At 43.3% G+C, this 23,951-nt stretch overlaps 1 pseudogene; it reads right to left on the bottom strand.

The window, feature by feature from the left end:
* Nucleotides 1-12,085: 12,085 nt before the first annotated feature.
* Nucleotides 12,086-12,689, bottom strand: LOC101994200 (annotated as a pseudogene).
* Between the last annotated feature and the right edge of the window lie 11,262 nt (nt 12,690-23,951).

Consider the following 23,951-nt stretch of genomic DNA (forward strand, 5'->3'; position numbering starts at 1 on the left):
CTTCATGTGCTCCTTCAACCAAGTGCACTCCAGTAAAGCGTGATCTGAGAAGAATCCTTGTGTTGTGGTGTTTCTTCCTCGCCTGTCAAGAAGCCCGCCGCAACATCCTGTCATGTCTACCTCCACAAATATATACTTAATAAAAGTCAAGATTCAGACACTGAAACAAAGAGATCCATTTGCATGTCCAGGTGGTGGTACATAACTTTGACCTTTAGCACTCAGGAGGCAGAGTCAGACAGATCTCTTTCAAGATTGAGGGCAAACTTATCTACATAATGAATCCCAAGCCAGTTAGTACTACATAGTAAGACTCTGTTTCAACAACATAAAAGAGAAGGATGAAGAGGAAGAAGAAGGGAAAGAGAGGGAGGGATGGAGGGAGAGAGAAAGAGAGAGAGGAAGGAGATACACAATGTTACATTGCACATTGGCTGTCAAATTAGAAGTCAGGCCCATAGCTTGTAAGCTTCACTGGCCAGCAAATTTAAAAGCATATTTTAGAGGATTCTTACAACAGCTTCCTTCAAATGTAGTTCTCATATGCGACTTTTTTTTTTTTTGTGATGCACTTCCCTGAATAAGGAAATAATTCCATGTTAATCAAGTACTCACTACTTTTTCTGGATTTTTATGGTTTTTCAGGGTTCCTATTTGTTGGAATAATCATAGAGAAATACTTCAAAATTCTTAATCTCCAGCAAGTCCACGGAAGTCATAACAGCTGGCTTGTAGGTGGGTATCACTAGGAATAATTCTGCATGGAGCGACCTCTGAGGTCTCCCTCTTTGCAGAAAGGTCCTGTTTTGGTTTGAATGTGAAGTTCACTCCACAGGGTCCTATGTCTGAGTACTCAGTCTCTAGCTGACAGTGCTGTTTGTGGAGGTTGTGGAACCTTTAAAGGTGAAGCAAAAGTCTCTCAATTGCAAAACAAAAGCATATAGGCCAGAGGACTGTATCATATTACATCATGAGCAAAAACAAACCTAACCCTTCTTTAAGTTGCATCTTCTCAGCTGTTTGATTACAGCCACAAGAAAAACAACTGACAAAGAATCCACTAGGCAAGATGACTGTGCGTTATGTCGTTGTTATCTGCTCACTTGATTGTCTTCTGTCATGAACTAACTATCAAATTAGGACCACAGACTGAGTTGTAAATAATAGAGAATTATTGCCACTCAAAAATGTGGTTCAAAGCCCTAAGGCCACATCAGGTGAAGGCCTTGTTGGCAGAGACCCTAGGCAGTGTACGGTGTGTTATAACAATAAGCAAAGAACCATGTGTGTGGAATTGTGATGTCTCTCCTCCTTCTAAGAAAGCTATTAGTATTTAACCACAAGATCCCAACCTTAGTGACCTCATGTAACCTAACCTCCTCCCAAAGACCTAATTTTCTTAATACCTCACAAAAGGTTTCGATTTCAACTGGAGTCTCTCCAGGGAAAACCAAGATCTTACCACTATTGAATACTTGCTGTTAACATCTGTGGTCTAAAAGTATATGTGGTTATACACCGGGCTAATGCAGACATCCTCCCAAGTGCATAAATTCCTGTTCTTGTAGTAGTTGCTAACATTGTACTCTATGGCGCCATAGAAGCCTTCATATCCATTTCCAGTCCTAGTTACCAGGGATGTTGCTACCAGGACTACAAAGTTCAGCAGTTCACACACCCATCTTAAACTTGGAAGAAAACTAGATGTGGAGTCTGCAAATAGGGTTTCATGGCTTCCCATGAAAGACCTGCGCCTGGCTATGCTCACAGTGGACTGTGGAAACAATGTGCTTTTGTCACCTGAGACCTGATGGAGTCTTTGGCCATAGACCCCCAGGCCTTAGCCTCCCTAGAGGTTCATTGGCTAAGCCTCTTGTCTCAGAGCTGTTCTTCAGTCCTTTCCTGGCCCCGCTAATAGCTATTCCCTTTACTGTCTGAATCAGCAGGACCCACGGCCTATGTAGCAGGGCCTTCGGATACTAATGGCTTTGGATTCGGTTCCTGGAGCTGGCCCCAGCGGGGATCATATTCTTGCTGTGCTGGGCCTGGGTGTCTTTCAGGCAGATTAGCTTTTGATGGGGGCATGTTCTGCACCATTTCCATTAAGTTCCATAATGCAGACATCATTATCGGCAGGTGCCCTGACCTCTCCTCTACTAATGAGTAGTCATCGATATGTTAGGCACACAAACATTTCTCCTTTCTGGACATCCTTCCTTACTGCATCTTCTCCCCGCCCTGATCCTCATATTCCCTCTCCTAATGGTCGAAGCCAGGACACAGGGGAGCTTGAAAGGAGGGTAAGTCCAGAGAGTCAACCAGACAAGGATTCCTTCTCAAGGGGCATAGAGCAAGGCACTCATCTTGCTGAGTCTCTTTTGCTCGTTATTCAAATGAGCTTAATAATGTCTGTTCCTCCTACCTCACAGGGGTATTGTGAGAGTCAGATGAGATGAAAGGAAAATACTTTGAATAGTTAAAACTTCATAGAATAGGAAAGTGTCGCTTTTAAGCCATGTGTAAATAAAGTCCCAGGGTTTAAGAAGTCCTCCAGGCAAGGGAAATCGGGGTGAAAAGACAAGTCATCATTTCTATATTTGGGGGAACAAGATGGCACTTCTAAATGATGATGGTCTCAAGTGCCTTAAGCTCTGATCACGGCTTCTTACCCACTGGTGCAGCTCCTGGGGGCAGGATGGTCGCATGGAAGAACACCCTGTGTTTTCTTTCCTCAATTGGGTATTTGATGGGTTCCATCCACTTCTCCCTCTGATAATTAAGAATTCTGTGCAAGGATCTGGATAACATGAGTAACTGGTCAGTTGCACAATGAGAGCTTGGAGGGGCAGCAGAGGTGTCTCCAAATGAGGAGACAGATTTAATTTCCTATGTAACTGATAGTTGGAAAAAGTCCTGAAGTCAAAGGACTCCCGGCATAGTGCAGAAACAGGGAAAGTAGGAGAGGTCGCAGCATTTCCTAATATAGGGAGAGATGTTTATTAGATTTTTGTTGGCTGGGAAGACCTCCTGTGGTAACTGAGGATCTGTGAGCATGCTTGACTAAGATTATTGGAAAGACAGCAGGGAAGGTCCATTCTGTTGGTCACTTTTCCTCTAAGGAGGAACATGGAGATCAAAGGAGAAAAAAATAGGTGGGAGGAGAAGATTATTAGCTAGACTATCCTCTCTTCTCCTTCCCTGCCTTCCTTCCTTCCCCTTCTCTTCTACCCAGCTTCCTTTCACTTCTCTGTCTCCTTCCCCTTCCTTTTCTCTCTTTTTTTGTGCAATATTATCTAAGTTCTCCAAATCTAGAATAGTTTTATTTCCCCCTTTCCATCATCTTCAGTATCATGTACCAGCTCAGGGCCCATCTCATTTACCAATCTTTGCCTCAACCCCATCGCAGATCTCTAGCTCCAGAACATTCTATCACTGATCCTTGCTCAGTAGTTAGGAGCCCACACACTGCAGCCCATACATCCTACTGAATGTAGGCCCAGCACTATAGCATGGATAGCCGTGTTGGCACTTAACAAGTGTTCAATATGATGATACGTTACCCTCTCCCACCCCAAAAGACCTCAGCAGAAAGCTAATGCAGGAAGTGCCCCTAGGGACACATATTTGCAACTTGCTGCCTATGGATACTCAGACCCATTAAAATGCAATCTCCACATTAATTTTTTTTTAAACAGGACTCTTAAAGCCGCATGACGTTAAAACTGTCTCGCCAATAAGCCACATTAACCAGCTCATCAATTTTTTTTTTCTCCACTAGTCCATCCTCCCCATAGGCAGTTACACTGGTAGTTAAATGAACATAATCAATGTGTGTTTATTCATTGGCTTACATTCCAATTTGCGGCTTAGCCACCCTGCCCGATGTAGCAGCTGACTCCATCTGTGACCTATTGTAGGAGCATTTCCTCATTCCGTCAGCACCTCAGCCAGGCAGTGGACCAGGGGCCTAGAAAACACTCAGAAGGAAGGCTCTCGATGGCTTTAACAAAAGAATCGCAAGGAAGAAGGCAAGAAAACTTGCTAAGACATGGCTCAAGAAATACGTGTGATTAGTCCCATGGTCATGAGTAACCAATACTGAGTGGGTAAATAAAGTGCGGATCCCTTACCTCAAGCCAACCGAAATGATTGGGGTGTCTGTCTAAGATCTGAGCTGGGGTGGGGTGGGTTGTGGGGAATCAGGTGAAACTCAGAGGTTTGGAGGTAGATGTTGGCAAAGCTTCCAGAGTGTAACATGACGCAACAGTGACGCTTGTGTCAGAATGAGTGGCATCCTGGTACCACTTCTCCCGGCTCCTTGGCTATTTTCCAGGCTGGAGCCAGATTAGACATCTTCCGGTGAAATTAAAACTGGTCATTCCCTCTTGTATGCTGTCAGCATAAAAGAACGAATTCCAAATCTTGTTTCTTGTACTCATGGGTTTCGGAGAAACGTTACAAAAGCAGGCTGCTCACCATCTGGGATCCAGCAGCCTTTCTCCCGTTGACTCAACGTTCTCTAGTATTGGTCCAGAGCAGAGATTCTGTAAACCTGGCTTTATGGAGTCAAAAAGTTTGTCATCCTCTCTCATTTGCTGTTTCCTGAGTCTCAATCTCACCTAACTGAGCTAGGCTGTCTGAGACAAGGCTTTATTTACTGAAACCAAGGAGGCCTGAACAAAGACCCCTTGTCACTTGGTATACCAGGACTCTCTTGTCTCGCCACTGTTGTCGTGGTAATAGAACTAGAAGGATCCCCAGACCTCTCAGCTGACTAGACTCTGAAAAATCCATTTTGGGAACAGGAGTCCATGAGTGACAAAAGACTTTGAAGACAGAGGACTCCGGAGAAGGTATGCCCCTCAAAAAGGGATGGCCGGCTCTAGCTCTTAGCAGGACAGTATCAGATCTGAGCAGGATGCAAGCTCTCCTCCTTTACAGTGGTTAGGAGCACATCAAGTGAAAGGCTCTGGGTTTAGAATTAGTGGCTGATAGGGAATAATAGAGATCAGTGCATATGGGAAGAAACACCCACGACAAGGTGTCTCCGTCGCAGTGAAGCCAATGACATCCAACCTCATTCCTTTCTCAAGGGAAACAGAATTTTTGTTACTTGAAATACTGACTTGTTAATAGTGGCAAACAAAATTTGCTTTCTAGGTATATCTTACCCCAAGATCTCAACTAGAAATAACATATTTAGGGAACAATATTTGCATTTAACTAATTAAGACAAGTCAAAATGATGCAGAAGTAACTGTGCCCTTTACCCCATAGCAATAATGCTGGTCTTTGCCTCCACGTGTGAACAATAGGCATCCTCTATTATTTCCTACCAACTTCAAAGTTGTCCAAAACAAGTTCCAGGAAAACTCAGTTCTAAAATGTATCTTAAAAAAACTAATATCTGTTTATTTATTCATTCATTCTTACTGATCCTGGTTTAATTTGAAATCAGCCTCTTGACTTGTGTGTGCTTCTATAAAACTTATTATCTTGAAAGTTTGGATGGATTTGTGAAGTATTAGAGACATGATCAGGGCCAGGTAGTCATTCAAAGATAGCCTGAGTTCCCTGTAGGAGGGAGGTTTCTCTCTGTGGGCACTTTAACAACAATATTTATATATATGCACACATACTCACACACATATGTATGTATATGCACACACATATAAATGTATATATATACATATATATATATGTATATATATATATATATATATATATATATATATATATATAGAGAGAGAGAGAGAGAGAGAGAGAGAGAAAGGTGGGTAAGGGAAGAAATCAAACAGACAAAGCCAGAAGCCACAAAAAGTTGCGAACTTTGAGCTGGTTGGCAAATTGTCAAAAAAGAAAAAAAGAGCAAGAAGGGAAGAAGAAAGCATGAGAAGGGTGCAGGGGCAAAGGGAGGGATAAAAATACCCCCCCCCCCGTTTTGGTTTTTCGAGACAGGGCTTCTCTGTAGCTTTGGAGTCTGTCCTGGAAGAAAACACCTTTTAAGATGCATCCCAGAACTGCAGCAAAGTTTGGTGGTCTAAGCTTGCATTTCAGCTCCTAAATGGAATAGAAATGAGCAATGTGACAGCCATATGGGTTGGGGTGGGGGACGGCTGAGAGCCTGTTTTCCCAGGAAATGAGAAGGAAGCCTGAGTTTTCAGCTCATCAAGACACTGTGTAGAAGGCGGTGGATGCTAAGTCTGAATGCCCCTTCCCATTAGCCACCTTCAGAAGCCACCCTGCTGAGCGTTTCAGTTCTCCCAAGCCTAATGAGGTCTTGTCAGAGGAATCCAGAGAACTACTGGGGAGCCCAGGTGCCCACATTCCCTGAGCAGTGCATCACCGTGTTGCTATATGTCAAGGTCTGCAGAAACAATTCACTGCCAAGACAATTTCCTAATCCTTTAGATTATGCATTGGGTGTGTTGCCCAAGCAGGTTCTGCGGCTCAGAATGACACGCAGGCAGAGTAATTCGTCTGTGCATATTCCAATCACGGAAAAGATTCATAAACTACTGTTGAGGAAGAATGGATCACTCGTGCTTTCCTTTAATGCAGAGAGGTTAGCTCCTGGGATTTTAGGATAAATATTTGATCTTTAAAGATCATTTCTGTAGCTTGTAGCCGTTAGCCTAGCCAGGTTTTTATTGTTTGTTTATGGTTTACACCATATGATTCAATAAACTCCGCCAGAGATGCATGTGCAGAATTAAGCTTGAAAGCCAGCCCCAACTTCGCTGCAGGATCAGCTCTTGAAATCACAGTTTGTACAGCTAATTCCATTTATTGTCGGTGGGATTTTAGTGCTTCATACCTCAGCTACTTAGAGTCTGGGGTACAACCTGGGAGTCTCTCTGCATCCTCCTTGAGGTCAGTCTTTCCCCCTCGGTATGAATGTTCCTCACACACATACGCGTCCTCACCACTTCGTTTCCAGTTCTACGCTTCAATGACTCAAGAGGCATCATCTCTCCACCCCACTGAATAGACGTCATCGCAGACAGGGTACTTGCTATGTGGCTCTCAGTACCACTTTCATGGAGATGGCAAAACTGAGGCTGTGTATTATTCCCATTTCATAGTCTTTTAAGATGAAGTCTAAGAAAATGAATAGCTAACACTCTCATAATAGTTACTATATCCCAGATACTTTTCAAAGCACCCTGTGTCACCAAGTGACTCCTTAATGACCTAATAATGTAAGGATAGGTTGAGCATTCCTAACCTGAAAATCTAAAATACTCCAAAATTTGAAATGTCATGCATTGTGGAAATTCCCCTACTAACATCCTGTAACAATCTAAGTTGCCAGGTGTATAGAAAACAAGGAGAATTTGATGTTTAAAGGTGAGTTTTATCCCTAAGATATTTCAGTGTGTATGTATTCCCAAATCCAAAGTCTCTGAAATCTAGAATGCTTTTGATAATAAATACTTTGGATCAGGGCTTTTTAACTTGAACTATGTCCTCGTTCCCATATTTTTTGTTTTGTTTTATTTTGTTTTTGAGACAGGGTTTTTATGTAGTTTTGGAGCCTGCCCTGGAACTAGCTCTTGCAGACCAGGCTGGCCTTGAACTCACAGACATCCACCTGCCTCTTCCTCCCGAGTGCTGGGATTAAAGGCATGTGCCACCAATGTCCAGCCCAGATTTAAAAAACACACACACATACACACACCACCACCACCAACAACAACAAAAAAGCCTAATGCAACAAAAAAAAGCCTAATTCCACTTAAAGACAGAATTAGATACCTTCCTTGAGGTTTTTTGTCTCAGCAAGATTATTAAATAAAGGTGATTATTTTTCCCCATACACGAAAATGAAAAAGAAAGAAACCAAGGCATAGTTTAAGTGTGGTAAGGTGCCCAAGGTCACAGAGTAGCTTTGCAGCCATGGGAGTCTCTGTGTCCACCAGTGTCCTGCCATCTCCCAGGCTCAGCCAGGTCACTGGAGTGGGTGTTGTATATAAGCACTTACTGTATCATGCAAACTCCTGTCCCCTTAGCAGAAGGGAGCTTAGAGTCAGGACCCAGGACTGTCTCAGAAATCTATCCACCAAAACGGAAGGTAGAATTCCACTACTGAAAATCAGTGTTTCTTCAGGCACGCTGTCACAGCCCTGTATTATGGCACTTGAGACGCAAGCTTGCCACAAGTTTGAGGTCAGCCTAGGTTACACAGTGAGATTACACAGTCTGGGCCAGCCTGAGCTACAGAGTGAGATGTCTCAAAGAGCTGCCAAGAAAAAGCAAAAATAAAAGAGAGAAAGAAAGGAAGGGAGGGAGGAGAAGGAAATGAAGCGAAGGAGGGAGGGAAGGTTCTGAGCTGTTGGCCTCTGCTTTCGGATGGAAGTCAATGCACCTGTCTCTTCAGAACTGACAAGACCACCACTGGCCTGGAGACATATGAGGCATGGCCCTCACCCCACAAATATCCCCTTCATGGATCATTTCCCTCAGTGCTGTCTCAGCCTGGGTATGGAAGCCAAGCCTCTAAAGGCTGGGGAAAACGGACTAGAATAGAAAGGCAGGCAGAATCCCAGATACCGCAGTTCTGTAAGAGAACTGTGCCAACTCTGCTCCCTGTGCTGTCTCCTGGTAGGGAAGTTGGGAGAATGCAGACACAAGTCATCCAACTCTACCCTGCTTACCAAACCCATGCTGGGTGAGGAATATGACGTCATAGAACAGCCCTCATGCAGTCTCAAGGTTAAGCAGGCTCTTTCTCCCTCTTTCAAGTCAATATCACTTTCAATCTCCCATTTCCCTCCCTTTGTATTTTTCCAGCTGCTTATTCTTCCCTTTCCTCTCTCTCTACTCCTTCCCTTTTTGCCCCTTCCTCCCTCCGTCCGTCACTCTCTTCTTTCTACCCTTCTTTAACACGTCTCCTTCTGAATGAGCAGCTTTCCTACCATTCTGTGTACTCTCCCAAATTTATGAAATTCAGCTGAAGAGTATTTTTTATATCTGTAATATTTCCACATGACTAATTGCATTTAGTGAAAAGCTGACACTAGACAATTTCTTGGGCTCATTCAGTGTTAGATTTATTAAAGCTCCAGATCATCCATCATCTCAAAATTTGGCAGGTTATGTTTATAAATAAATTAAATTAACAAGTGTGTGCTGTGCTGAGTGTTCGTGTGCAGGAGAGAATGCAAATACAGATGTGTATATGTCTATGTATAACCGTGGCTGCATTCCACAGTGCTGCCTCCTGATTCCCCTGCCTCTAAATAGAATGTTAACCCACAGTGACTTTTCTAAAAGGGATACACTTAATTTGTAATTGGGAAGAGATCTTACTTAATTAGAGCACCTAGCCTTTCCATGCAATCATGATTGCATGTCACTGCAAAGAGTGGAGTGACACAGAAGGAGCTTATAAGAGGTTCAAGTGTTACAACGGCCAGGAGATCTGAATTCTCCTGTGCTCTGATGCCAGCTTCCTCTTCAGTCAGTTCCTCAGTCTTGATTGGGGGTTTCTAAACTGTAAAGAGAGAAACCTGGGGAAGGCCATGAGCTGGAAGCTCAAAAGACTGAAGAAGGTGTCTAGCAGAAGTGGATTATCTTCCACACAACACTCATAGACCTGGGATCAGCGGGAAGGAGGAGGGAACGTTAGGCTTCTATGAATCTAAGAAACTGTCTTCTTTAGTAAACCAGGAAACTCAGGGTGGCTGATTATTGCTATTAATAGTAGTAATAATAATTAGCGAACTACTGACATCAACAACATTTCACCAGCAAGTAATATGTGGCAAATTGCGATCCTATGCCATGCAGAGGAAAAGAAGAACTCTACTAAACAAGATTGAGAACCCAATTTGATATTAATGCCATCATTGAATATTATGGAATCCTAGAACTTAAAAGGTCTCCTTAATAGCATCCCCTCCATTCCCCTGGTTCATCTAAACTGAAGATGTCAAGTATATTTTAATAGTACCTGCCATTCTGGTTGATTGATAATGGCTGCCTAGAGTGTTGCTTTGAGAAGCATTCTGAGCTTCTTATGAGCTCGGAGGAAGAGAGGGCCATGATCAATTAGGTGTGTCTGCCATGACACCCATGGGAAGACTAAGTACTCACACTGAGTATTTACCAGTTCATGATGTGACTATTCGGGTAAACAAGAACTTTTTTCCCCTGACGTTAAAGTTACTCTTGAAAAAAACCCATCTTGCTTCCCTCAAGAATTCCCTCTTAATGCCTTTTATTTGAGAAGCTGCCTCTTTCTCAAAGATACAATCTGATTTGGTTTTAGCTTGATTCTCAATGAGGTAGAGTCCCAGTAGGCACATAGACCCTCTAATAATAAGGGTTTTCAGTTTGTTTATGGGCCTGGTACCCTAACATCAGTGTCAGTAATTCTAAAAACTGGCTGCACAGTCTTAGGGCTGAAATGCACACATCTCTTATTTTGAGCAATGAACTGATCTTTAGGGAAGAAAGTGTGAGCTGTTAAGCTTAATAATAAAGGCTTTGGGATAGAGAGAAGGAGCGGTATGTCTCTGTGCTCACCTCCTATCTTCATATATTATAACTGGGAAAGAAAAACACAGAATCCAGAAATGAGGCTTTCACTTTAACTCTGTTGATTATCAACACATAGGAATTCAGATTTGCCTCCATTTTCATACACAAAATACAAAAGAAAAAACCCTGTTTTCTCTTATGCACTAACAATAGTGTTGGTAAAACTGCTATGCCATGATACTAGTACAAGCAAAACCCAACAGTACACTTAATGAAGAGATATGCCATACCAAGTCCTGGGCTATTTTATCTATCAGTTCAGTTGAGCTCAATAGCAATGTTATTAAATTCAATGCATACTACATAAGGCATATAGTGGTACAAGTAATACACGGCAAATATAGACTAGAAAGCTGAGTGATATAATCTATATCAGTGCTCTTGACAGTGTCCTATACCCCACAAGCACACCAGCAGAAATACTAATGCTATCAGTTAATCGGTTCTGCTAAGTGGGCTCCAATGGAGTTGGTAGGAAGAATCCTGTTGGTATCCCTTGCTCTTTTCTGTGGTGTCAATGTTCCTGTAAAGTTTAGCTACGGATGTGAACGTGGAGTTGGCGTGAAAAGGTTGAATTCAACTCTGAACCTACAGGAGTCATCTCCTGCTTACTGCTAGGCCTCCCTCCAACACATGTGCCTCTTTTAAAAGTCCCAGTGGGTAGGTGCAGGAGGCAGAGGGAGAGGCTATGCAGCATGAAAAGGCATGCCAGTCACGAAGCTGGAGACTGCAGAGAACAGGTTAAACATGCTTTATCCAGGAGCGTGATGCTCATCAAACTCCATAGGTAAAATTATCAATGCTCAGATGAGAAACTAGTTATTGACTTGCCCCAGTGCCTTCTGTAACAAAGCTGACCTGAAGACGATGGGTACTACTTTTATGGATCCCTTCTTTCGGAACAAGTTGGTTATATTTCTAGCCTCTTTACACATTCTATTTATTTTGAGAACTCTTTCATCTTTGTAGATTCTCCACAGGACTTTAAGTTGCGTTGCCCTAAAGTGGACTCTTTAAAGTATCTTACTTGGCAAGATGTGATGAGAAAAGAGGAATCTCCACCAACTCCTGGCTCGAGGCTATTGATTCTTCACATTGATCTAGGCTCCAGCACATGGCTTGCCAGCTCCATTATTACATCTCTATAAAAGAGTTTGAATTTCTTGACTTTCCTTTTAAATCCACATTGTCAGGACTCCCCGCCTCCAAAGCAAGCCTACATGCCTCAGTGCACTCAGCCAGCTACTGTGGCCCAGACTTCCAATACCCTGCTCAATGAAATGAGTTAGAGACCGATTCAGCCTGACTTCACTTGGGGGTTGGTGATTTCTGAGATGGAGTCAAGCCCTTAATGTATCCGGCTCCTGCTTTCTCAGGCTATTAATTCTCCTTCCTTTCTTCCAGTTCCGTACCCTCAAAGCAGCTGCTTCCAAAGCAACTGGAGCGGGGCTGGAGAGAGAAAGTTAGGTTTTTTTTTTTTTTCTGTCTTACAAACTTTATTAGTGCTGGGGAAAGGAGCACAGGCAGCTTCGGTCTCTCCCTACATTACTGCTTGCCCTTTGCCATTGATGGGACGGTTCACATGGTCAGGGGAGGACAGGAAGGCCTTGATCTTGGGCCGGGGAGTTGTCCAGGCAGCCAGGGGCCAGCACCTGGTGGATGAGCAGCAGATCTAGCAAGTTGTAATCGGCGAAGGAGATCTGGTCACCCACGATGAAGGCTTTGCCTCCTTGGTTCTGGGACAGCAGGGTCTCGAAAGGTTTCAGGTGTCCAGGCAGGGCCTTCACATAATCATCCTTCCCTTCCTCATATTTGGTGTAGATGAGGGTGAAGTATTTCAGGCGAAGGTCTTCCACCCCATCATTCACCATATCCACCAGGGCAGCCTCCTTCTGATCTTTTCCATAAAGCCCAAGGGATCAGCCCAGGTGCCTCAAGATGGCATTAGATTGGTACAGGGTAAGGTCTCCATCCTGAAACTTGGAAAACTGCCCATACAGACAGGTGGACTTGAGCAAGCCTTTTATCCAAGTATCTATGGACACCACCTCCTCATTCCAGCTCTGGTCCTGGTCAGCCAGTAGTATGCGCATGGCCTCACAGTGCTCTCGAACTGGGAAGTAGACAAGGGTGTACGGCGGCATGGCTGCCGCGTAGACGGAGGTACGAATTCCGAGCTGCCGCGTAGACGGAGGTACGAATTCCGAGCTGCGTAGACAGTAACGGATCTTGGGTGTGGAAGCCAGCCGAGAAAGTTAGTTTAAATGAAGTAATTGGACGGGTCCTCACTGGGGTGTGGTAGCCAGAATGATGGTTCTCCAATAAAAGTCACGTGTGATTTTCTGTACTAGTAAAAATGTTGCGTGACCTTGCGTAGCAAAAGAGGCAGGTGATTTTTCAGCTAGGGATTTTGAGATGGAGAGATTATTACATTGCATGTGTAGTGACAGGTATCTTTTAAGAGATGGACAGCGAGACCGAAGGTAATACCGTATGACGTAATGTGAGAAAGACGCGAGTTGCCATTGGTGATGTCAAGATGAGGAAAGGACATGAAAGAAGAAAAGAGACTCTTGACCCCGGAAAGACAGATTGTCCTATAGAAGATCCAAATGCATTGTCCTTTAGAGACCCCAGGAAGGAGACAGTGTTGGTGACATGTCAAGGATGTACAGAAACGCAGATGCATTTCTGTTTTAAGCTACGAAGCTTGTGACAAATTGTCACAGGAGCAATAGAAAACCAATACAAGGGGCAGTGACTTTGACTTTTGCCCATGATTGAAAGTGGTCTTAGACTGCACCCTCATCCGCCTATCTGCTCAGAGTAGAAAAGAAGATGCCAAACAGAGAGCCAGATTTGTGGCTTCCCTGGAGATGATTTGAGATGCCCTTCAATGCCTCCCCAGAGAAATTTTTGTCAGGTGTTATTCTGACTTGAATCTCACATACTTGTCTTCTGAGTGCTTATGGTACACTAGACTAATGTACTATTCTGAGATTTTGGAAACTAGAAAGTATGGCAGAGCTGTTGGAAGTAGGTCTCTAAGGATGAGTATTGGAAAGTTCTGGCTTCATTCTCTACTTTTAACTTTGCCATGCTATGGGCAGCCTCTGCCATGTTCCCCTGCTACTGGAATAGACTGCAATCCTCTGAAGCCAGGAAAGATATCTGATCTCAAGTTGTTTCTGTCAGGTATGGTGTTCACAGTGGGACAGAACCAAGTAAATGGGATGCTTGAGGTGGATGACCATGACCTCTGCTCATGGCCTGCTCTCAGTGCTGAACTGGGCATAGTTTATGTTCATTTACTTATTGTATGTTTTTCATAACATGCTATGTGCATTTACAAACACACCACACAAACAACCACCTAGGCTGAACTATGTGATGCCTCTTCTCATTCCTCTATGAGAAATAATCATCCTCTTGAGTAATTTTTCTTTTATTTTTTTCTGATTATCCCTTTTATTGAAAATAGATTCTTTCTCATGGTAGAACCCGAATGCAATTCTTTCTCCCTCTGTTCCTCTTTATTACTTTCCCTCCTCTCTCCTCTCCAGATCTGCTCCCCTTCTGCCTCTCTTTAGAAAAGAGCAGGCTTCTAAGATATAAGTACAAAACATAATAAAATAAAATATAAGATAAAACCCATCACAAGACAAACCAACAGAAAAAAGAACCCAAGGGAAGACACAAGAATCAGAGACCCACTCCTTCGCACACTCAGGATTCCCATAAGAATACTATACTGGGGGCTGGAGAGATGGCTCAGAGGTTAAGAGCACTGGCTGCTCTTCCAGAGGTCCTGAGTTCAATTCCCAGCAACCACATGGTGGCTCACAACCATCTGTAATGAGATCTGGTGCCCTCTTCCTGACTGTAAGCATCCAAGCAGACGGATTAGTGTATACATAATAAATAAATAAATCTTTAAAAAAAAAAAGAATACTATACTGATAGCTAGGATATATACTCAGAGGACCTGGTAAAAACTCATATAGCCACTGGGGAAAACAGTGTGGCAGTTGCTTAGGAAGATGGGAATTGATCTAACTCAAGACCCTACTCTACCACTTTTGGGCATATATCCAAGGACAGTTCATCTTACCACAGGGCTACTTGCTCAACCATGTTTATTGCTGCGTTATTCATAAAAGCCAGTAGTTGTAAACAACCTAGATGCCCCTCGACAGAATAATGCTTAAAGAAAATGGGGTACATTTATACAATGGAGTATAACTCAGCTGTTAGAGAAAATGACAGCAAGAAATTTGTAGGCAAATTTTTGAAACTAGAAAAAATCAAACTGCATGAGGTAACCCATATCCAGAAACTTAAATATGGTATATATTCACTTATATGTGGATATTAGTCATTAAGTAAGTGATAAACAAGCTAGGATAGGTAGACCCAGCGAAATTAGGTATAGAGGAAGGGCCCAGGGGGAAGCATGATATCCCTGGGATAAGGGAAGAGAATAGAGAGTAGAAATTATGGGTGGACTGGGAAGGTGGAAATAGGAGGATAGAGTGTGTGGGGTGGGATTGACGAAGAGAATGTGGGGAGAGTTAGTTAGAAGTGATGTGCGTTTGAGGGGTGGTATAGAAACCTAGTCCATTAGAAACTTCCTAAAATATATAAAGGCAATCCTAATGAAATCTCTAAACAATGGATGAGACATAGTCCCAACTGATCATCTCTTGTCACCAAAGGAAACTTCCAGTACCAGGACTGAATCACTTTTCAATTTTGGTTTTTTGTTTTCTTTTTATGTTATCCACATCTTCCCCCAAATAACAATGATTTATAAGGGCACCATGCTGTATGTAATTCTCGGGATTTATTTTTCTGCTAATATTGGATTGTTGAGACACATCGGTATTACTTGTACGATTATGTGTTGTTGGTGTAGAGCATGCCATTGAGTGAATTGAATAAATGTTGTGTGATTTATTTATTCATTTTCCTCTGGATGACATTTGATTTTATGGCTAGCACTATTAAGATTATTGTAGCTCATGTCTCCCACATTATCGACATAGCCAAAAGTTTCTTTCAACAATAGACCTAGGAGGTTAATCTCCCACAAATTCTGTTGATTGTACTTTGGTTCTGGGCTAAATCTAATACGGGGGCCCATTCTTCTCAAGTGTTTTCTCTCTATCGTTTCCACCCAGAGGAAAGTCAACTCTCCAGTCCTGAATAAGAAGACCATTAGAAGATTTCATATTATCTCCCTCACACTCAAGGCTTCATAGTCTGGGCACCAGTGAATAAGCATTTTACTTGGGTGTCAGGCTTCTTCTATCTCCCACAAGAATAGGATCTGTGGGTGTAAAGGACATAGTACAGCAGAAGCAATAGCAGCAGGTATTCCCTGCTGCTCAATGCAAGCGAGGTGAATCAGGGTAAAACACTAACCACCACCTCTCCTCACCCACCCAGCTGGAGGGAGAGCTGTTATGGGCACAGGTGTCCCTGACCTGCCACCAACCCAACCTCTACATTTAATTTTCTTCTGTGCTAAAGGTAAAATCTAGGCTCTTCAATCCTGGTAAGCAGATGTTCTGTGTCTGAAGTATATCTTTAGGTCTTCCCAACACTCAAAATCATTACCCTGTGAACTGACAACGGGTTCCTCCTTTGGAGTAGGAGCTAGTGAAACATGTGTAAAAATGCAAATTTTGCATGCATATAGCTATCGTGGTTCTTGAGGAAAGACAATAAAAAAGAATCCATGGTAACTACTGTTGTATAAAACTACCCTTTGCAGCACCACCATTTTATGATCTGAGTTCTCCCAGCCCTTTGATGCTCAACTTTATCTGCCTCCTTCACTCACATTCCTCTATCATTCTCATTCCTGGTATTTCCCCCTAGGGAACAGATGGAGTGTATGGTTTTGTATGATGGTTCTCCAGAAGACACCCTGGGAATGCTGGCTATACCACACTCTTTACACACTCAGAAAAACAGCATCTACTATAACAGCTCCATGAAATCTGCACAACCTGGGGATCAGATTGCTTAGAAGGATATGAGATCCATGTGCTCTCAGATACACACTAGAGAAACCAGAACTGCTAAACACACTTCTTTTTTCAACGGAGAAAATTGACGCCTGCTCACCTGGAAGGCTGGAGCGAATGTTTGATAACAGGTGGTCTTTTGATGGTCTTTGGAGCTAGGCCTCACCCAATTCCCTCAAACTCCTGGGCATTGTTTTTCAGTCAATAGAACCCATTCTCATGAAAGAGGTTCCATATGTTTTACAAAACAATTTGCTATACTTACTACAACCCTTTTCTCCCTGGCCTCTATCCCTAGCACTATTTCTCATTAATTAATAGGGCCCATTCTTACGCTTCTTTCAAACCCTTCTTCCCTCGTCCTGAGCAACTGCCACAGTCAATAGAACCCATTCTGTGGGAAAGGTTACAGGTGCTTCGTTAAAGAGATATAGTTTACAAAAAAAGTTTGGATGTAGCCATGTCTAAAACTTTGTTGTGATAATTTTCCAAGGGAAATTTCCCTCCAAGTTTTACTGTGTTCAAATAAGTAATAAAATAACATCTTTGGTATCAGACCCCAGAAGTTTGAACAAGTGCTGGGTCACTAAGTTGAACTGAACCAAGTTCATGGTTTCATGACCGGCTGTGATGCTTGCAGGAACCTTCACAACACTGCCAGACTTGGAGATTCTTTGTCAAGAAAGGAAGAGACCAGACTTCCATGTGCCTTTTCCAAAGGGGAAGAAGCCTTCAAAGTCACTGGCTTTTGGAACAGTTGGAAGAATTCAGAAGGCTGGAGGCAGCCCACTGCCAAAAGCTCACTGGCTGATGTTCTCAGGATGTTAAGCAGGTCAGAGCTGTCAAGAGAATGCTGAACTTACTTATGCAGAGAAACCTTGTGGCTTTTGACCCAAGACCTATGAAACAATCACTCTGTGATGAGAACTGAGAATTTTGCCAGCATCTTCCCCATTTCCTTCCTATTTGCATCTTTTGAAAACAGCACTTTTTCTGTCAAGAATTGCACTTGAGGAATGCTAGCCATAAGAAGAACTTGTGTGGGTTCCTGATCATAACTTTCTAACTTTCCCTTTATATTTCAGGAGAAGATTCTGAGCCCCAGAATATGATGATGTGACAAAGGTCACATAACTGGAGAGAGAACCCAGCCCATGCAGTTCTGTACTTTCTCTTGATGTGCAACCCATGAGATTCTCAGCAAGCCCCTCTTCCTATAGCAGAAATAAAACCATGAATTTGGTACTGTTTTTTTCTTAGGTACCACAGAGAGATTATGGAAATTATTTAGGTAGTCAGGCAACCATTCTCTCTCTCTCTCTCTCTCTCTCTCTCTCTCTCTCTCTCTCTCTCTCTCTCTGCCATAGACATAAATTCTGTACGGGAAATAAACATTCACTTCTTCTACCCCTTGGGTAGTATTTTTTTTTTAGGAGATAGCAGTGCAGTGAAGGACAAGGGTATTCTGCCATCAAGTGTCCTTAGGCAAATCATTCTCTCTCTTTGCTGAGGGTCTCTCTCTTTCTATGTTTGTTACTCCTTGACTCCGGAGGTGAAAATCCTTTAAGAAGCTTATAGCCTAAAGGAAAGGAATTGTGAATCTGGATTCACTGAACGGCAGAATAATGGCAGTCACTGCAAGAGCCATTACAGCCTCCAGCCAGTGTGATGTTCACAGCTCTGTGAGGCAGAAACTGCCCACCTTGTGTTGCATTTGATCAGGTCAACCATGCCAGGAGAAGAGTGGAAGCAGCATTAAACTGCAGCTACAGAGACTAGACTGCAGTTGGGCCACCCATCATCGGTTGGCTCATAATAGGCTGGAAAGGGAACCTCAATCCCTGATTGACCCAAAGCTCTTTCCACTGGACTTGAAATATTTCCGCAGCCTGGCCACAAATTTTAGAAGCCTTTCCTGCTCTATGTGGCTGCCCCTGACCATTTAAAAGACTAAAACCTGTTTCTGCACAGCTGTGAGAGAGTAATGAGTGAGTTGATAACTATCACCCTAGCATTTTTCAGCTCCCCCAAGCCATGGGCAGAGCCTGTTTCCTAACTGTGTGATTCTAAATTGTCCTCATGGTTTACTTTGCCCCATAACATATCATAAAGTGAGATCATAGAGACCACAGAGCTCAGGCACATGAGTTAGGGGAAGGGGACATGTGGCTTTTCTCTTCCTGTGCTCAGAAGAAGTCAGAGCTGGCCTGGGGTACAAACTAAGATGCCCATAAGTAAGTAAACTAGGAAAGGCCAGCGATGACCCCAAGCAAGCAAGAGAAGAGAGCTCGGCCCAGCTCTAATAACCTTACTTCCGCTTCCTGTTGCCATTAGGATTTTGGTATTCTACATTTTCTGTTAAATGTGTTGCCAAGCCCTTCATTCTCTCAGTTCTCATGCTGACGCTTTCAATTTCTGCCTGAGAATGTCAACAAACCCATTTCATCGCTTTGGACCTTTATTTTCTTACCCAAAGATTGGAAATAACGACAACTATCTACCTCATGGGGTGGTTCTGAAACTTTAATGAGATATGGATGGCGAAACTGATTTATAAACTGCTAAGCAGCATACCAAAAAATAAAATAAGTCTGGCACCACTTTTGCACCTGGAATCTCATTTAAGACCACATGATCCAGAATATGTAAGATGCTGTCTAACTAACAACATCGCTGGGCAGAAAACGAGGAGAGCTCCTAGCCAGGAGCTATTATGCTTAAATCCTTAATGCCTTAGAGCTGCAGGCTGCTGTGCCCACATGGGTCCACCTGAGACCCTCTCCAGGAGCTGCCTGTGGTCCAGCAGGGCAGGTGTGGCTTCATAATAATCAGAAGAATGTCTTAGACTCAGTGGGAGAAGAAAATGGGTTCTAATAGTCATAATTCAAAGAGCTACCTGAAAGGCAGCAGGATGCTAATAGCGGACGTGTGCAGTGACTCAAGTTTGTTTAATAACAATTAAAGATCACTCATCTTGAGGGCAATGATTATCCCGGAAGAACACACAGCCCCGGCCTATGATGAAAGGGCTGATTTCACCCCCTCTTTATTATTCTCCATTACATTCTTTTCTTCAGCCCAAAGGAGTGGGCTCACTCAAGCACTCCCATGGAGTCCACCTTTTCGGGGAACAGAATCAGAAACGGATTCCACCGGAAAGACATCAAGTCTGATTCCTAATCTCACAGGTTCAGAGACCTCCGAGCCTCCCTGCCATCCCATCGCTAGTTAATATGAAAAGGCCTTTAAAACCTGAGTTTTGTCCAGTGTATAGAATGCCTTAGCAAAACAAGGGGGTGGACCTGACTCTAGAACTTCCAGTTTGATGGAGAAAGGAGCAGGGATCCAGTTCAGACATAATTAGGACCTGTCGTTTTCTAACCAATTACTACCTTGATTCTGTCAGCTTTTGTCTGGGAAAGCAGCGGAACACTGTTTGTGGTGCGAATGGCTAATTTCATACACAGTTTAACTAGGTGGTTCGATCAAACTGTTCTTTCCTATGAAATTTGATGGTGGGAAATGATTGCCATATAAAAAAGATTTCACTCTGATTGAGTGATTTCTATAAAGCGTCTATAGCATAATTCCATGCCTGTGAACGTTAATTTTGCAGCAGCCAGCTGTAATTGGGTTCTAAGGCAGGAAGAGCGAGCCAAGCCTCCTCTCCCACAGCTTTAGCCTCTCTGGTGTGATACTGAATGGTGGAGCAGACATAAGGGGAAGCGAGAGAATGGAATAGGAAGAGAAAAAGGATGGGATTGTATTTGAATGTGCAGGAAAGAGTTTAACACTCTGCTCTGAAAACCCCTGCAATAGGAAACAAGGAATTGCATTGCTCATTCACTTCTGTAAGTAAACGGGAGCAAGACACCAGGCTGAGCTGGTTCCCTAGCTTTGTTCACAAGGAGGGGGGAATGGGAGCTTTGAAGATGACGACATGTGCTACCGTATCTTCTCCCCTGCTCCCATCATTTCCTTAGAGCCCCTCGTCTTTGGTGGTGGGAGAGACACCCTCACGAAAATGGAACTTGAGACATTTCTACTATGTGACGTTAAAGGACAAGGTGGGCTGGTGGCTGAATGAGATGTACCCCATAATTTATTTGGTTCACAGTTGATGGTGCTATTCGGGGGAAACTTCGAAGCGTGGCCTTGTTGGAGGAAGTATGTCACTGGAGGTGAGCTTTGAGAGTTTAAAAACTTGCACCATTCCCACTTCATTCTCTGCTTCCTGCTTGAAACTCAAGATGTGAGCTCTTAGCAGCTGCTTCAGCTAACATTCCTTTGCTCCTACATCATAAACACTAACCCTCTAGAACCATCAACTCAAATCAATTGTTTATTCTATACATTCCCTTGGGCATGTGGTTATATTCTAGAAATAGAAAAGTCACCAACACCAGTGGGGCATTTTTGGTAGGTACTTGCCATCCTCATTATTTGCCGTCATGCCTCCAATTCTCTCCCATCCTTCAAATGTTGATGTAACTCTTCAGGGATCATTGGATAGAAATTGTGATTTACATAAATAATTCTGCCCAAGAGACTATAGCGGTATTTATCTTTTATTTACATATATACCACAAAAGAGACTTAGGCTCAAAAATTCAAATAGTTCAACCATGGCTTTTTCAGTGAGCTCTGGAATTCTTTCTTTTCCCCTGCCTGATAATTCAGTGCTCCTCTTTGTTCTTGTGGAGTAATGAACCTGGTGCCTCAGGGTGAGCCTTTCTGGGGAAGACAGGTAGGATTTAAACACTCAGCTATTCCCCCACTGCTATTAGTAATTTGAACACAACAGGCACACTCCCTTGTGGCTAAAATAAATTTTGGTTTTAAGAACTAGTTTTCTACTTGGGAAGGTCCTTAAACAAAGAAAACCTGTAAAATGTTTTCTCAAACAAAGAAAACCTGTAAACTCTGAGAAAGGAAAGCCAGCCAGCGGGCCAAGCTCAAGTTGGGGTAGAGGGGAGGGATCAGGAACCTTGAACCTGGGAGGAGGCAGTAGGCCAGTAGGAACAAATGTCGAAATGTGATGACCGTCAGCTCTGAGGATCCACTGGAATCAGTGAACTCTACACAGGAGCCCTGGTCACTCTGACTGTCATCTGAAGCCACTAATGAAGATGAGCAGTGTGTGTGTGTGTGTGTGTGTGTGTGTGTGTGTGTGTGTGTGTGTGCGCGTGTGCGCGCACCGCGTGCATGTGTGAAGGAGCTTTCAGGAACTTTTCTTCTAGGCTCCCATACAACTTCCTTTCTTCCCACCAAGGAGTCCAGGGAGAGACAGTGCTGTGGCAAACATTATCATTCATGCCTTTCTCCTTAACAGTCCAAAGAAGAAAACCAACAGCTTCTGCTTGTCTGCCTCCCTTGGATTCACAGACCTCCCTCTGGAAACAAGGGGGCTTTTAAACTCTTCCAAGGCCTCTCTCCTCCCCATCCCATCTATCTCTGTCATCTATTGTCATTGTAGGAAATGAATCATGTAAACAAACTTTTTTTTTAATCTACAGTAGTCCTAATTGAATTGTTTTGGCGCATTGTTATAGAGAAACAAGGGCAATTTCCTGTCAGTTATTGAGCTATTTAGCGATTATTTCTTATCATTAGTCTGCAAATTCAAACAGCACCAAATGCTGTTTGCCAAATTAAAACAGCGTAGCATCACGGGGCCCTCTTCGCAGAAGCCAGGCCCTCTGGTCAGGTATTTTCTACCTTTACTTCAGTCTTCTCCTCCTTCCACCCAGCCCTGCCAGCCTGAGGCAGTTGGGGCCAAAAAAGCCAAGCACCCAGGGGAGAGCCTGCCTAAGAGGTGTTTATCTCCCTGTGGCACTTTCCTGAGTTAATAGAAAAAGCTGCTGCCCACGGGAGTGACAGCCTCAGTGGGTCACTTGACACGCCAGCTTCCACTAAATAGCAAGGACAGATGAGGATGGCAACATTCTACATGACCAAATTCACTGACAGCTTCCTTGCCTTACACACCTGCTTCCCTGGAGACATTTCTCCAGTTTTCAATTGTCCCTTCCCGGGAATTCCATGGACATGTTTGCTCCACCTAGAGACCCAGGCACAGGCTTCCGAAAAGCATCAGAGGTGTGTGAGAACAATCTGCTGGTTGTCATTTGAAATGTAAGAAACATATGGAGATCTCACTTTTACCCATACTTGCTTTTCAGTGAAACTGGGCCAAGTATACCCAGAGTGGCTTGGAGTGATGGAACACCTAGCCCCAGTGACATCTACAGCATTCGCAACATTCTCATTCTCTATTGTCACCTTGGAGATGGAGCTATGTTGAGTTCATGGCTTGATAAACTGCCTACTCATTTTGGTGCCAGCTCCTCATCCCTTATCCTCTGTTTTCTTGAATGACTGTGAAGCTGCCTTATTGATTTGAAGGACTCCGTCTTCTCTGCTTCCCACCCCTGAGCTTCAATACTCCAGGACGGTATTTAGAACATGTAGAGCCCAAGTATAGTGGGATTAGTGGGAACAAGGATGGGTGTTAAGTAGGGCAGAATAGTTCTGTGGTTTCTGTTGTCTTTCTCCTATTGCTGTTTTATATATGTGCAAATATATAAACACACATATTTGCATATATGTGTGTTTGTATGTGGTGTGTGTATGTGTGTGTGGAGAGAGAGAGAGAGAGAGAGAGAGAGAGAGAGAGAGAGAGAGAGAGAGAGAGAGAGAATTGAGATTGAACTTCAGGCCTCATTTATGCCAATCAAAGGATCTGTCACTAAACTATAGCCCAAAGTGGGCAAATCAGTTGTCTTTTTGTATTATTATTTTTTCCTGTGTTTGTTGCCCATTCTTGTGTAACAAATTACCCAAATTTTGGCATATTAGAGAAATAGGAAGCAAATTCCTATTAGCTTATGATTTCTGTAGGTCAATCCAGCTGTCTTGGTGGTTGCATTTAGATCACCAGCCCTTTCAAGTTGAATTCAAGCTGTTGGTGGTCTACTCATTTGAAGTTGATGCAATTTCAAGGCTGCCTCGATCTGGGAACCTACTTCTATGTTCACTCATGGAATGAGCATATACGAAGGTCTTGGCACCTCATCCTGGGGGAGCTCTCCATAGAAGTGCCTCATGAAGTGGTAGCTGACTTTCTGTAAGGGAATCCATTCATAAGAAAGCCACAAAGGGTCCTCCAGAACATAGCTGTAATTATTTTGTCATCTACTAAGAAGAAAAATCCATCACTTTTTCCATATTCTCTCTTGCTATATGACAGTCATCAACCCTTGCCTACTACTTAAGATGATAAAGTGGGGGCATGAATTGCAAGGATCCCTGAGGTCACAATACTGATCTTCAAGAATTCTAGATTCTATCTCCATCCATCGCCAGATGAAGGTT

Source organism: Microtus ochrogaster, chromosome 17 (assembly GCF_000317375.1).
Source record: "Microtus ochrogaster isolate Prairie Vole_2 chromosome 17, MicOch1.0, whole genome shotgun sequence".
In the NCBI taxonomy this organism is placed as follows: Eukaryota; Metazoa; Chordata; class Mammalia; order Rodentia; family Cricetidae; genus Microtus; species Microtus ochrogaster.